Here is a 13,618-nt window from a genome sequence, read left to right on the forward strand (position 1 = left end):
CATAGAGACTACGTAGTACACTCGCCTCTTCTAGGCACTGGGTTTTGAGTTTGTTTGGGCAGGAAAAGAGGCACCCAGGTCCTTGATCATTGATCTTGACACCAAACTTCTCTAGAGGAGCAAAGGGTGCAAAGGGCTGGAAAAGCTCAGAGCACCAGGGTAGGGGTTATAGGGGATGCTAAGCCCGAGGTACGGCAAGCCCAGGGGACATTTTCACCCCATTCTCAGGCTGGCACCTTGACCATGGCTGCAAGAATAAGCCCCTGTTAATTTTGCTGACTTGGAGATCTTACCAGGAACAAGATTACTAGCTTATCCCTTGACTCCCATCTACCTCTCTGCATTTTAGATCTCATAGAAGACCCTCTTTTTTTATCCTGGATAGGTTTGAGGATATTTATGAAGTAGGGTTACCTTGAAGGAATTGAGGAATCTACTGGGCGCCTTGACACACATTAGCTTATGTCATCCCTCCAACATCCTTTCCAGATCGGTATTCTTGCTTCCAGTCTATGTAGGAGAAAACTGAATCTCAGGGAAAGTTAACTCGCCCAAAGTCTTATAGCTAAGAACTGGCAGAATCAGGGTTCACACCCAGGTCTGTCTTGTTACAAAACCAGTGCTCATTCTACTCTGCCTGTCACCTCTCTTTGAGGATGCTTTCATCTCCCTCTTGGCCTCTCCATCTAGGTTCAGGGCTCCCATTCTTTCTGATTTATTTAGGACAGGGTTCAAAGCTATTCTAATATATGGGATCCCTCCCATATACCCACCCTGCCATACACTCATCCATCATTCGGAGGAACTTGAATTTGTCTCCATGGGATAGAATTCCTTCATACACTCTACTTCCAACACATAGTTTGTACCCAAGCATGGGTCCCGTCCTTCATCACTGGCCTCTGTCCATGGTGCTAATCTGTATTTCTCCAATTCCCAAAGCCCAACTAGAGCATCCTCTTGATCCCTGGATATGGTGCAGAAGTCACCTTCCAGCCTCTTACACAATTGGCCTTTGGAATCCCCGCTTATCTTCCCATCCCTGCCTATCTCCCTGCTTAGGTTCCTCATTCCAGCTGAGCTTTCTCTTTCTCTGGGATCCAAGCTTTGCCTTCACAGGTTTTCATGCTCCAAGGAGGCCTATGGCACCATCTTGCTGCTGATCTCATGACTCTACGTAACTTTAGACACTGACACCTTACCACGTCTGCTCCTACTAGAGCAGCTCACGCAGTTCAAATTGGTTCCACCTTGGTCTTCACCTGCAGGCCTCGTCTCCTGATTCAATCCCCTTCCCTATCTCCTCAACCCCATTCTTATGGGTCTTGGCCAGTACTGGGTCCACAACCATACTTCTGATAACTTTTTCAAAAGTTATCACATCCTTCATTACACTATCCATCACCACTATCACACCATAGTTACTATCACACTCCTCATATCACCACCACTGCCCCCATCGCCTTAACCATCACCACCAACAAAACCGAGCATGACGAAATCTCATCAACAGAAGTAAATATAAAATTTGAGTTGACAGAGAGATGCACAGATGTGTTCCTGTGTTCCCGACCCCCACACCCCCGGCTCTGGTTCACAGTTCCACCCCCAGATTTATTCTCTGCACACAACCCTAAGTGCCTCTGATGGCTCAGCTCGGCTGCTGCACCCCTCCCTTCCCCTTTCTGTGCCACAAGAAGCCAGGATGTTCTCCTGCCCTCTGCCTTCATGGTAGGAGCCATCTCACCTTTGCTGTTCATTATTAGGGCAGAGACTCTTGGTTGGAAAAGAGTCTGGAGAAGCCAATTTCTCCAGCAACTGCAGACTTGGAACTAGTCATAGTGGGCACTCACTTACCAAACAGGTCTGTGCTGAATGCTGTTTCTGCACCACCTGGAGCCAGACCACCTGAGTTTGAACCTGACCTCTGCCATTTGCTAGTTTTGTGAGCTTGGGAAAGTTACTAAGCTCTTTGTGCCTCAGTTTCTTTATCTGTAGAATGGGGATAATGACCGTAGTAACCTTATAGGGTTGTTGCTAGGATTAAATGAGTTAGCACAGATAAAATGCTCGGGCAGTGCCCAGCTCATAGAAACCACTAGAAGATATTATTATCGTTTTAGTCCTTACAACATGTGAGAGAGCCCTACCTTTGACGATGAAAGAACTGAGCCTCAGGAAAGTTAAGCAGTTTACCTGGGGTCACACAGCTCATAAGCAGTTGATCTGAGATTTAAAGTCTGCTGAGTCTGTCAGCTCCCGAGGAGACCTAAACAGGTCTTAGGTCTTAGAGCCCAGCACCTTAGAAGCCAGTCTCTTTACCACTCTGCCTCCCAGCTAGCATGGAGGTCCCCACACTGGAAGCTAATGGGGCCTGTATTAGTCAGAGGAAGCTGCTACAACAGGCTTGTCGCCTTGAAGGATTTTTTCTTATGCACACAAAATCCTAGGTGGGTATCGTCGTTTTCTATTACTGCCATAGAAAATTACCATTTTCATCACAGTCCCCCCAAACCATCGACACCATTGCCCCTAACTCCACCATCACCACCTCCCTTTCCTCATATCACCACTAACAATAGCAGAATCCCAACACCACAATTCACCTCCTCATCATCACTACTCTTACTATAGCCAACACCAACACCACCATCACCACCATCCTTGTCACTTACGAAAGCCTTTGTTAAGCACTTCATCAGTGTCCAGATATATTCATTGGGAACTGGACTAAATTAGAAAGGCAGAAGTCCCAATCTCAGACACTTCATAAACTGATGCTAATTTGTCACTGACCCAAGATGAGTTTGCCCACGCCTGCACTTCCCTTACCTACATAGGCTTCCTCTATGTCCTCAAGCTAATAAAATGCCTGTCCTTACAGATGCCACAGCCACCCTCTGCCCCTGGGCCTTTCTAGGAGGCAGTTGCTCAAACACCAACCTGCCTCCTGCCCAACCCCTCCCCTATTTGAGTTGAAGGCATGAGCCCCCAAACCCTCTCCCTCCCAACTCCTCCCCTGTCTGAGTTGTAGGCCAGGCCCTCCTGATCCCAGCTATTGCTACCTCTTCCAGTTTTTCATGAAGCCCGGGGAAAACTGTGCCTCTGCCACACCCACCCTGGGCAGCTGAGAGTCTGGCATTGATTACCAGCCCCATAATTACCCTGCAGGCACTGGCAGGGATTTCAAGGCTGATTGACTTCAAATGAGAAATCCATGGGGATTTGCGGAGGGACGGAGACACTTTGCTGGGGGGAGAGTCAGGGTGGAAGCCACCCTCACCTGCCTAGGCCTCTGTGTCTAGAATCACAGCTTTGGCAAGGAAGCATCTACCTGCTGGTCGATACCTGGAGGCCTCAGCTGGAGGCTGTGAGATCTAGCCAAGCCAAGGCCCCTGCCCACAGGCACCTCAACCCTTAGCGAGAGGCTATCGTGAGGGAACCTGGACGGGCTTGGGGAAGAGGAGGGATGCTGGAGACACTTCTCCAGAGCAGTCAAATTGAGGGCTCTCCTCCCTGGGTGCCCAGAAGAGAGCTGGAGGGTCAGGATAAAGGCTTGGAGGGACGAGTGGCAGTTCAGTAAAGCCACTCAAAGCATGAAAAGAAACTGTGCCTGGGACCACGGGAATTCAGAGTTGAGGCCCACTGGTGAGGCCCCTTCTGCAATGGGACACATAAGTACACATCTTCTGATCCCACAGATCTTTACATGCCCATGAGTTTACTGCAGGCACTTGCACACACATTTATACTTGTGAACACACCCTCACTTATCTCCTATATCCATGCACTCACAAGCTCAGAGACAAAAATAAACACACAAAGGCAGCCGTCATGTGTGTCCTGTCACACACACACACACACACACACACACACACACACACACACACACACTCTTTCCCCCATCCTAACACATACACACTAACACACTTTACATCATCAGACACTCAGATCCTCGCACACATGTACGCTCCCTCGTCTTCAAATACATACTCAGAAGCCAAATACCCAGAGAAAAAGAGAGGCCTCACCCACACACTCACAGGCTCCTTGAGAAATTGTGGAAAGAGGTGAGCCTCTTGTTCTTTGCTCCCTCTCCCCCCTCGCAGAGGGGATTTCATTTAGAAGTTGCCCAAGCCCAAGCTTTCAGATTACAGTCTAGACCATATAGGTTTCCTAAAGATAAGGCTGAGAAATTGATTTCAATTACCAAAGTGGAGAGGCTGCACTTCTCAGGCTCCTGAGCAGAGCATTAACCCTGGAGATGCAGGAGCTGGGAAAGACGCATCCTTCATAGCAAGCCCACGTGGGGCCCCAGCACGTGCGCTGGGAGCTCACACACACACCCACACTCACGTGCAGAATCTCACCTGCACTCGGCGTGGGCAAAAATCCCACGCCTAGGAGTCAGGAGGCCAGGGTTCTAGCTTCAGCTCTGCCAGTATTTCACTGTGAGATCCTGGAGACCTGCCTTTCCCCCACGAGGCTTCTCTTTTGGGACCACTCTCAAGGGCTCAGCTCCCTCCTGGCTAAGCACCCATCTCTGTTGAGACTGTCAGCTCCCCAGGAAACCTAAACGGGCACTCCAGTGCCTTAGAACCTAGTCACTATACCACTCTGCCTCCCAGCTAACGTCTGTAGGTGGCCACACACTAAAAGCTAATGGGGCCTGTATTAGTCAAGAAGAAGCATCGTCAGCTGCTACAACAAGCAGGCACTCAAGTCTCAGGGCCTTGAAGGATTTTTTTCTTATGCACATAAAATCCTAGGTGGGTATATTAGTTTTCTAATACTACCATAGAAAATTACCACAAAATTAGCAGCTTTTTAAAAATGATATTTATTATCGCATAATAGGTGAGATGTCCAAACTGAGGTTTGACTGGGTCCTCTACTTAGGGTATCATAAGGCCAAAATCAAGGTGTTGACCAGCAAGGAAGGCTCTTATCAGAAGGCTCTGAGAATAACTGCTTCCAAACTCATTCAGATTATAGAACTGAGGTCCCCATTCCCTTTCTAGTTGTTAGCCAGGAGTCATTTTCACCTTCTAGAGGCTTCCCACACTCCCTGGTTCATGGCCTCTTCCATCCTCAAAGCCAACAATGGTACCAAGTCCTTCTCACACTACAAATCTCTCTGACTTCCTCTCCCCATATCTCTCTGCCTCACTCTTTTTTTTTTTTAATAATTTTTATTATTTTTTTGCTGAGCCATTCTGCCACCTGTTGGTAGCTCAGCGACAGCTCAGCTCAGGTGCAATGCCACTGGCCCACGTGGGAATCAAACCAGCGGCCCTGCTGCTCAGAGCTCACACTCCCAAGCCAACTCTTAACCAACTGAGCCACTGGGCCAGCCCTCTCTGCCTCCCTCTTCTGCTTTCAAGGGCTGTTGTGATCACCCTGGGTATTACCTAGGTAATCTGGATAATCTCCTTATCTAAGATCACCTGATTATTAATCTTAATTATACCTGCCAAGTCCCTTTTGCCATGTAATTTCATATATTCATGGACATACATCAGGGGCACAGATCATGGGGGCCAAAATTCTGCCTAACCCAGTGGGTCAAGTGGCTCTCCTGGGTGGTTCTTCTCCAGAGATGACTCGGGGTTCCAGGCTCCTCTGTCATACAACACTGCCCTCAGGTTGCGTCTTCCATTGTTGCCACAGAAGGGGACGAAAGGGCTGGAGAATTTCATGAGATGTTTTCAAGAGCCATCCTAGAAGTAACTTCTATCAGTTCTGCCCACGTCTCATTGGCTAGAACCGGTCACGTGGCCCCAACCTAGCCATAAGGAAGGTTGGGAAACATATAGGAGCACATAGATGTCTTTGCACATGACAGCACGCCATTCGTCTCTATCATAGGGCCCGAGCGCTAAGTAAGGGTTCAAAAGGCAGGGGATTGGGAGGTAGGTCATAGCCCGCCATCTTGGTCCTGTACAAAGAGCAACTGTCTCAGAATCTCAGTCTGGGGTTCTCCTTTCCAGGGCCGTCCAGTGGGCTCTGAAAACTCATGCCAGTCTGCTCATGGGCTGAAGATCCCTGAGATGAGGGGAAGGAAGGCCACCCATGCACTGTCATTCTCTCCTGAAGCACGCGAGGGGCTCTCCCTTCTGTAAGCATTTACACTCATAGAGGATTTAGAGCCAAGAAGGCTTTCCTTACCTGAAAGAATACACTGAAATGGTAGGAACCCAAGCCCAGGAAGGCTATTTCTCAGGCAGAGTTCCTGCTGCTTACCACCCTCCCCACTGCCTGTGGCCAGGGCCCCGCCTGCTTAGGATGAGCATTTCTGTTTGGGGCAAGCTCTAGCTCAGGTCCAGTCAGCGGGGGTTCCCTAGAGTCTTTCTCCTCTTCAACACCTCCTCTGCTTCCTAAGCAGAGCATTGGGGTCCGGGGGACTCTGCTCACGGCCCTCGGAGGGGAGATGGGGGAGGCAGGGGAGAGTGAGGACGCAGTGTTCCCTTTCCGCTCCTGTGCGCCTTAATTAAGTGTTTTCATTTCCCTCCTTCCTCTCCTCACAGGCCTGGCTGAGATAAAGCATTGATCCCCTCCCAGAGGAGGACGAAGCCGGGCGGGAGGCCTGCAGTTCTCTCTTTGTGGGACAAGACGAATGACTTATTAGCAAGCCCTTCATTGTGTAGTTTGTAACTTGGGGAAGTTCAAAGAGACAAGAAAAGAAGTCTGAACTGGGGGCTGCGTGAGGGTCCATTTCTCCCCTCAAGGGGGATCTGCCCAACATCTCTGACAGGAGACCCCAGCCCAGAACCACCAAAGGGAGAGCTAGGACTCAGGAATGTTCTCGAAGTAGATCGTCTCACACAGCCGGAATGATGCTCTGTGTTGCGTCATGCAATTAAGAAGGCCCTGAGCTGGGAGCCCAGAAACCCGGGTTTAGGTACCAGCTCTGCCACTGGCTGGCGGAATGACTGTAATCAAGTCTCCGCTCTCTGGGCCTCAGTTTCCCTTCTCATCAAATGAGAGGGCTGACCTGCCTCCGTGCGTTTGACTTATGTGCTAGGACTGTGTGGCAGGGCGGCGTAAAAGGAGAAGCCAGAGTCCCAGCTTCTTCAAGGCCCATTTAGATCTAAATGTATCGGGATTCCGTGTGAGCCCTGTGACATTAGGCACATCACCTAGCCTCCCTGTCTCCATTGCTTCAGCTGCAACATGGGCATAAGGATAGAATCACAGGATTGCCTCGTACTAATGCAGCTCTCAGCACATAAGAGCTCCATCCTTATTCTTTTTTAAAGTTTCTTGCTTTGAAAGAAAAGATTTGATTCGCTCTCACAAAAATAACCTAGGTCAGGTTATTGTCCCCATGTTAAAGGGGAGGAGACTTATCTTAGAACGGTAACCTTGACAATGGATACACAGATGCCCTCAACAGCCCTGGGCTGAGACCCCCTGGGTCCGTCCCCTTCCAGGGTCCACAAGGGCGAGGTGGCGGTCCCTCACAGACAGGCCTCCCCCACCCAGGGAGAGGGGAGGCGCTTCCCAGAAGTGCACGTCGGCCCACTCAGAAGTGTGGTCTCCTCTTGACCGTTTCTTGTGAGACGGGAGGACGGGGCCTTGTCCATTCCGAGTCAACGCCCACACCCTGGGAGCAGAGGCAACAACAGCAGCACCCCGGGCCCCCGGGTAGTTTCAGCAACGAGAGGCCGAAGCTCCAAGGTGTCTTCCCCAAATGCAGGTGCTGAGAATCACGACAAGAGTTTACTCCAGGGCTTTTCAGCTGGGTGCCACAGAACCTTAGGGTTGACCCTCAAAAGGAGTTTTCTCCAGAGTCCGGGATGTCACTAAACGGGGCTCCTGCCCCCCTGCTTCCTCCCCCTGACCAGAGCATCCCCGCTTTATGTTGGGGTTTCCATATGAGATTTCACTTTCTGAAAGAGTTAGCTTTTTTAAAGTTTGAAAATCCCCACTGAGTGGGAAAAGCATGGAGCCGAGAGCCAGAAAGCCTGGGTCCCGTGAACCTGGCACAGCCCTTCCTCTGTGTGCAGAGGACTGGGCGAGAAGGTTTGTGTCCAAGGGCCATTTCGTCCTGTGGGTCTAGTCCACCTTGATTCCCTCGGCTGTACTGCAGGGTGGGGTGAGGACAGGTGGGAGGGGAGCCGTGTCCCCAGCAAATCTCACTGCCTGTCGTGCTAAAGCCACCAGAGGACTAATAAAGCCAGGGGTTGTTTTCGTTCTCATATCACTCTGGAAATATTGATACTGGCGTGCCAAACAGAAAAACAATTCTTCTCTTCTTATGGCAAGAGGGGGACAAGGAAAATGAGCCTGCTCATTAGCAAGGCCGCCAGAGATGTCTCCCCTTCACTCCGCTGTTCTCCAGAATGTTTGGAGACTCAGGGCAAAACACAGGTGAGAGATAGTCGTCTGTTTGCATTTAATTTGAGGCTGAAGTTCCCAGCTCTTGACAACGGAGAGCTGCATTCCAACACACAGGATCAGGGTGAGGGTCGTGGAGGAGCGATTCCGGCCTGTGAGGTGCAGTACTTATAAATCAAGGGCTTCTTGGTCATGTCTGGACCCCTCTGCTGTTTCCTTGGTGATTAAATCATCAGAAGTAAGTCAGGGCAGGCTGGCTGACTTAAAGGGGCATTGGGAGGACTGGCACTTCTTAGGCCTCCAGAAAAATCAAGCTCCGTCACTAATAGAGCACAATGGCTGCCCTTTTTCAATTTGCCTGCTGTACACTAAACCTTGAGCTGAGAGCATTAGAAACTTTATCTCCATAAACCCCTCCCTCCCCCCAACAGCTCTGAGGCAAAATGGGGAGAGTGAAATCTCCATGTGACAGCTGTGGAAACTGAGGCTCAGAGAAGATTAACAATTTGCTCCAAGTCACAAAACTTGAGCCAGATTCTAACCAGATCTGCCTCACTCCAGATTCCACAGCCTACCCTCTTCACCATTCCCCTGTTGCATCCCAAGTTCCAGGGTGCATAGATGACGACAACGGTGATGATAATAATAATAAATTGTTATTTACTGAGTGCTTGCTGTGTACTAGGCATGCTGCTCTAAGTGTTCCCAGTTATCTCATTTGATCAACCATCTGTGAAGTAAGCACTACCATCCTATTTTACAGATGACAAAACTGAAGCACAAAGAAGTTAACTCAGCTACACAAGGTCACACACCTCTTTAGGAACGGAGCTGGCGTTCAATATTTTAGTTTACTCAGATTGACTATTTCCTGTCAGTCTGATGGCCACTGGGTGGGGAAGGGCTGAGCTGGGACCCGTGGGCAACCGGACATGGCTGGCACTGCCCACACTGTTGCTGACTCTCTTAGTGAGAGACAGGAGGCAAAACTGCCCTCTTACACATATAATGGGGAGTTAAAAAAAAAGAAATTTTCACAGAAGCACCAAGATACAACACATGCTGCCTGCTCAAGTGAGAGGCCTGACCAAGACTCAATCCTGGGGTCTAACTCCCACCTGGGAACTCTAAGAGGCCAGGCTGGCAGAGACAAAGCCGCTGCCCTGGGGTGGTCTGCACATCCAGAGTCTGCGAGGCCAAAGGCTGTGCAAGTGTTTGCTGCAGAGCCAAGGAAGAGAGAAGGCCTTAGGGCCACATTAAGTCCTGCCAGGGAGAGCAGAGACTCAACAGCAAAATCCTAGTGGAGAGGACTGATAGAGACAGAGAGCTGAGGAGAATCAGAAGATGTACACCAGCCAGCACCTAAGACTGCCAAGCCTTATTCAGACCACAGCAAGAAAGGCATTTTACTGCCGCCTCCCCCTCCTCCCCCACCTTCCTCCACCTGCTTCTCCAGCCCTGGAGGGGTCAGTTACAGCAGCCACATCTCCTGTTCCCTACAACCTGCAAGCTGTTCTGTCTCAGGGAGGGGGAAAGATTCGACATTGAATCGAATTTGAAACAGGAATTATTATCTGGGACTATACTATACATTCTAATTTTTTGAATTGAAACCCATTTTATGCCTGAAAGTGACTTTTTAAAATGGACTTGTTACCTAAAAGTGAGCCAATGAGCCATGGCGGGGATATTTAAAAGGACAATGGGAGACACAAATAAGGTTGCGTTTTGTTGACATCCCATAAATTGCAATTTGCAATTTTTCAATGTATTGGTTATACCAGCCAAACCCAGGATTCTGAGCGAAGGCCACCAATAGTACAGAGAACGAGATTCTGAAGTCCAGCCCAGAGCAAAGTAAGGGCAGGATTCATCTGCTCGTGGAACCATGCAGATTACACAGACTGGCAGGGCCCTGAAGGGTGTGTGTCAGAAGTAACCATGTGACTTCCAACCATGTCGATAATAACACCTTCAGGGGCCCAGGCAGCCTGCACACTCCCAGCCACCACCTGGCTCTTTCCTCCAAAGCTCTTGTATTCCTCACAATCCACAGGAGGCTGAGACAAAAGAACTTTGGAATTTATATGAAGCCTGAACTGAGCCTTTTCTGCAGGCAACTGTAAATCATTGAAAATGTTTAAGCAAGAAGGTAGCCTGGAATTTCAGGTACCTCAGACCCTGGGGGTCAAGAGAGCTAGAGAGGAGGCCTTGGGTTTTTGGTGGGGAGAATGGCTTCAGGTTGCTTCTGGGCCACACCCACCCACTCACCCTCTGACGCCAGGTTAGGCGCGTTTGTAACTCCCCACAGCCAGGAACCTCCCAGGACCCAGGAACAGGAGATAGGGCTGCCAAGGCACCCAAACGTGCAATTCTTGACGCAGCGGCACTTGCTGCTTCCAGCCCCTGAGACATCCCGGCCCAGAGCAGGAGAACCACAGCCCTGACTGAGCATCTCCCCAAATGCTTGAGACACAGTCTCTGGGCCTTGGGGCAGGTGGGGTGGCCAGCCATCCAGACAGGAGTGAACCAGGAGGAGGGAAGGTGGCACATCTCTCAGAGCCCATATCCCTTGAGACTCCAAGGGTGAGCTTGGTGTCTCCCGCATAGACCTGTTCACAAAGAATAGCGTGTATTCTCTGTGGGCAGGAGCTCTAGACACCTCCCAGCCCACGCAGCTGCAGCCCAAGTCTCGGCGTCAGCACAAGCTCCAGATTGGACCCACCGCCCACTGCAGCGCCAGCTCCAGTTCTAGAATCCAGCTCTGGAGCCTGGCTGCCTGAGTTCAAACCTCTGATCTACTACTTAGTAGCCCTGTGACTTTATGCAAATTACTGAACCTCTCTGTTGTCACTTTCTTCCTCTGCCAAATAGGCGTGGTAAGAGAAGCTACCTGATAGGTCATGGGTGGTGAGGCTGAGTTGACAGAACCAACAATGGCTCACTAGCTCATGCCTGCTCTAAAACTGTTTGTCCCCAGCCCTAATGCTGACTCCAGCCCTCGCCTATTTTGCTGGCTTCCTGGGCTCAAAGGGCTCATTTAGTGCACTTGCCTCCCTCTCCCTCTCCAGGGTGGATTGGTTTGAATGCAATCTGTAATCTCCTGAAAGGCCCCGAAGGGACCCATTGGCTTCTTTTAAGGAGCATTAACTCAAACCGTAACCAGCTCTCCACACCAGCAGGAGGCCAGGTCCTTGGGGAGCCCTCCTGACTGCTGTGGAGGAGCTGGCGGCCCCTTTTCCAGCTTGAGAGTGGGAACTGCATGGCAGTGACCCCCAGCCCAGCCCCATGCGTGCCCAGGAGCCCACCACCCTCAGAGACCCCACCCGCCCTGCTGCCAACTGCATCAACCTTGCAGGGCAGGTTTCCCAGCACAGGAAATGGCTGCAGGGCCACTTGGGCAGGTAGCACGATATGGCCCAAAGCCTCCTCCCTTCCTGTGGCTGAAAGCAGCCCTCAACCTCCCAGGAAACAGATTCTCTGTGGGTTTGACCACAAATCCTTGACCTCTGCCCAGAAGCCCCTGCTCCCCCGTCCTCCTCCTAGGGTGGAAATGAGGAGTCCCCTTGTATCCCCGGCTGCTGCCCCGTGTCCACCTCCCTGGGCCAGTTACAGGGCCCGGGCATCAGAGCAACAGGAACCCCCCTCACGGGCTCCTCCCTCACCAAGACCAGAGGTTGTTGGAATAAAATAGCAGCAAACATCGGGGTTCAGTCCCCATCTATGAAGACCTGATGGGATCTTTACAGCCTTAGCATCACTGATTCCTCAAACCTCCCCAAGCGGTATACACAATTGTGTCACCATAAAACAAGGAGAACGCTAAAGCTGAGGTTAGGGAACAGATTCCTATGTAAACTCAATGAAAGCATCTATGTCTCAGTTTAAACCATTCCTGTAACCCCAGGGCCCCAAAACACTCCTCGCATCGAGGAAACACTCAACGTTTCTTTCTTGTATGAATGAATGAATGAAGAAACAAACAAATAATTCTTTCTGGGGACAGCAGTTGGCCTCACTGCAATGACCCTGGTTGACAGATTATCTCCCATCAGCCCCCACCCCCAGCACCCTCCACAGCCCCAACACGAAGTCCCAGCCCTGGATGGTCTATGCCAAGCTGGGGCCTCCATGGATTTGATGAGTGTGGCTGAGACAGAAGAAAATGCAGTCAAATCAATGCCCCAAAAGTCAGTGCAGCAGAGAGGCATTGACGCCAGGCCCCCTAAACCTCTGGTGTTTGGGATGGGAGATGGGGGCCATTACCATCTGCCAGCCTGTCTACCTCACCCAGCTCCCAGCCATGGGAGGTCACAGGCTGAACCTGGGGAGTCCCTCCGGTCAATCCCCCACTGTGTCCAGAGTCCCCTACCTCTCACTCCAGGCCTGAGCTGGGGTCCTGCTGAGCCAAGAAGTGACTGGGCCCTAGGGAGAAGAGAGAATAGAGAAAAGTAAATTCTTTTCTGCCCCGCCCCCTCCCGATACGCACAGATGCAGGTTGCCACTCAAAAAGCAATCTCTCCAAACGTTTAAAAACTGCCTGCAATTTATATCTTGTGCTTGACAGAGCATCTCCAAGTCATTTCCTGGCTCATAGAAGTACAGACTCCTAAGCACAGGGGCCGCTCTGCCTCCCAACCTAGGTCACTAGGTTGGGTACCCCCCCATCCCCCATGGGAGGCAGGGGAACAAGGTGGGGAAATCCCCCTTTGAGCCCCTTCTCACAGTGGCAATCCCAGTCAGGAGTACCCAGGAGTTACAGAGCCACAGACAAAAATAGACATGTTTTTCGACTCTTCAACAGACATTCATGAATAAGGCGTCCACTGTGGAAACAGGCGGTTCTAATACATTCTGTCCTGTGCTCTAAGACAGGGAGCATGGGGACTGAGGACTCAGAGGAGCGGGTGTCAGTCTTCCCTTGCCAGGCGGAAACAGAGAAAGGAATCTCAAACGGAGGGCACAGCAGGGGCAAAGCCCCAGGGTGTGAGGGAGCCTGAAGGGTGGAGCGCAAAGCCTGAAGGGCAGCAGGGGCTGACGCCAGGGACTAGGGGGGCCCCTGGCTCGGGAGCTAGCTGGGACCCTCGAGACGTTTCCAGAGGGCCTTCTAACAGAAAAGGGACATGGATGGGGCCACAAGGAGAAGCAAAGAGGCCAACCAGGATTGGAGAAAGGCCACTCAGAGAAGAGACAGGGTCACTGGAGATGTGAATGTCCCCTCCTGCCTCCTCTCCCCCAGCAGGGTCTGGAGCCTGAATTCCCACCTCACCTCCTTCCA

General features: G+C 51.0%; 1 long non-coding RNA gene across 2 annotated transcripts in view; it reads right to left on the reverse strand.

The window, feature by feature from the left end:
* The window catches only part of LOC109390859 (uncharacterized), a 45,385-nt gene that overhangs the window by 26,167 nt on the left and 5,600 nt on the right, over positions 1-13,618 (reverse strand). The window contains exons 3-4 of one of the 2 annotated variants that reach the window (XR_002125660.1): positions 12,713-12,765; positions 8,397-8,492 (exon numbers count right to left, since the gene is read on the reverse strand). This is a non-coding gene — a long non-coding RNA (uncharacterized LOC109390859). Of the gene's footprint in view, positions 1-8,396; positions 8,493-12,712; positions 12,766-13,618 lie in introns of those variants that run through there. The other variant, XR_002125659.1, reaches the window with a different exon arrangement.

The sequence above is a fragment of the Hipposideros armiger genome, unplaced genomic scaffold, assembly GCF_001890085.2.
Source record: "Hipposideros armiger isolate ML-2016 unplaced genomic scaffold, ASM189008v1 scaffold_10, whole genome shotgun sequence".
Lineage (NCBI taxonomy): Eukaryota > Metazoa > Chordata > Mammalia > Chiroptera > Hipposideridae > Hipposideros > Hipposideros armiger.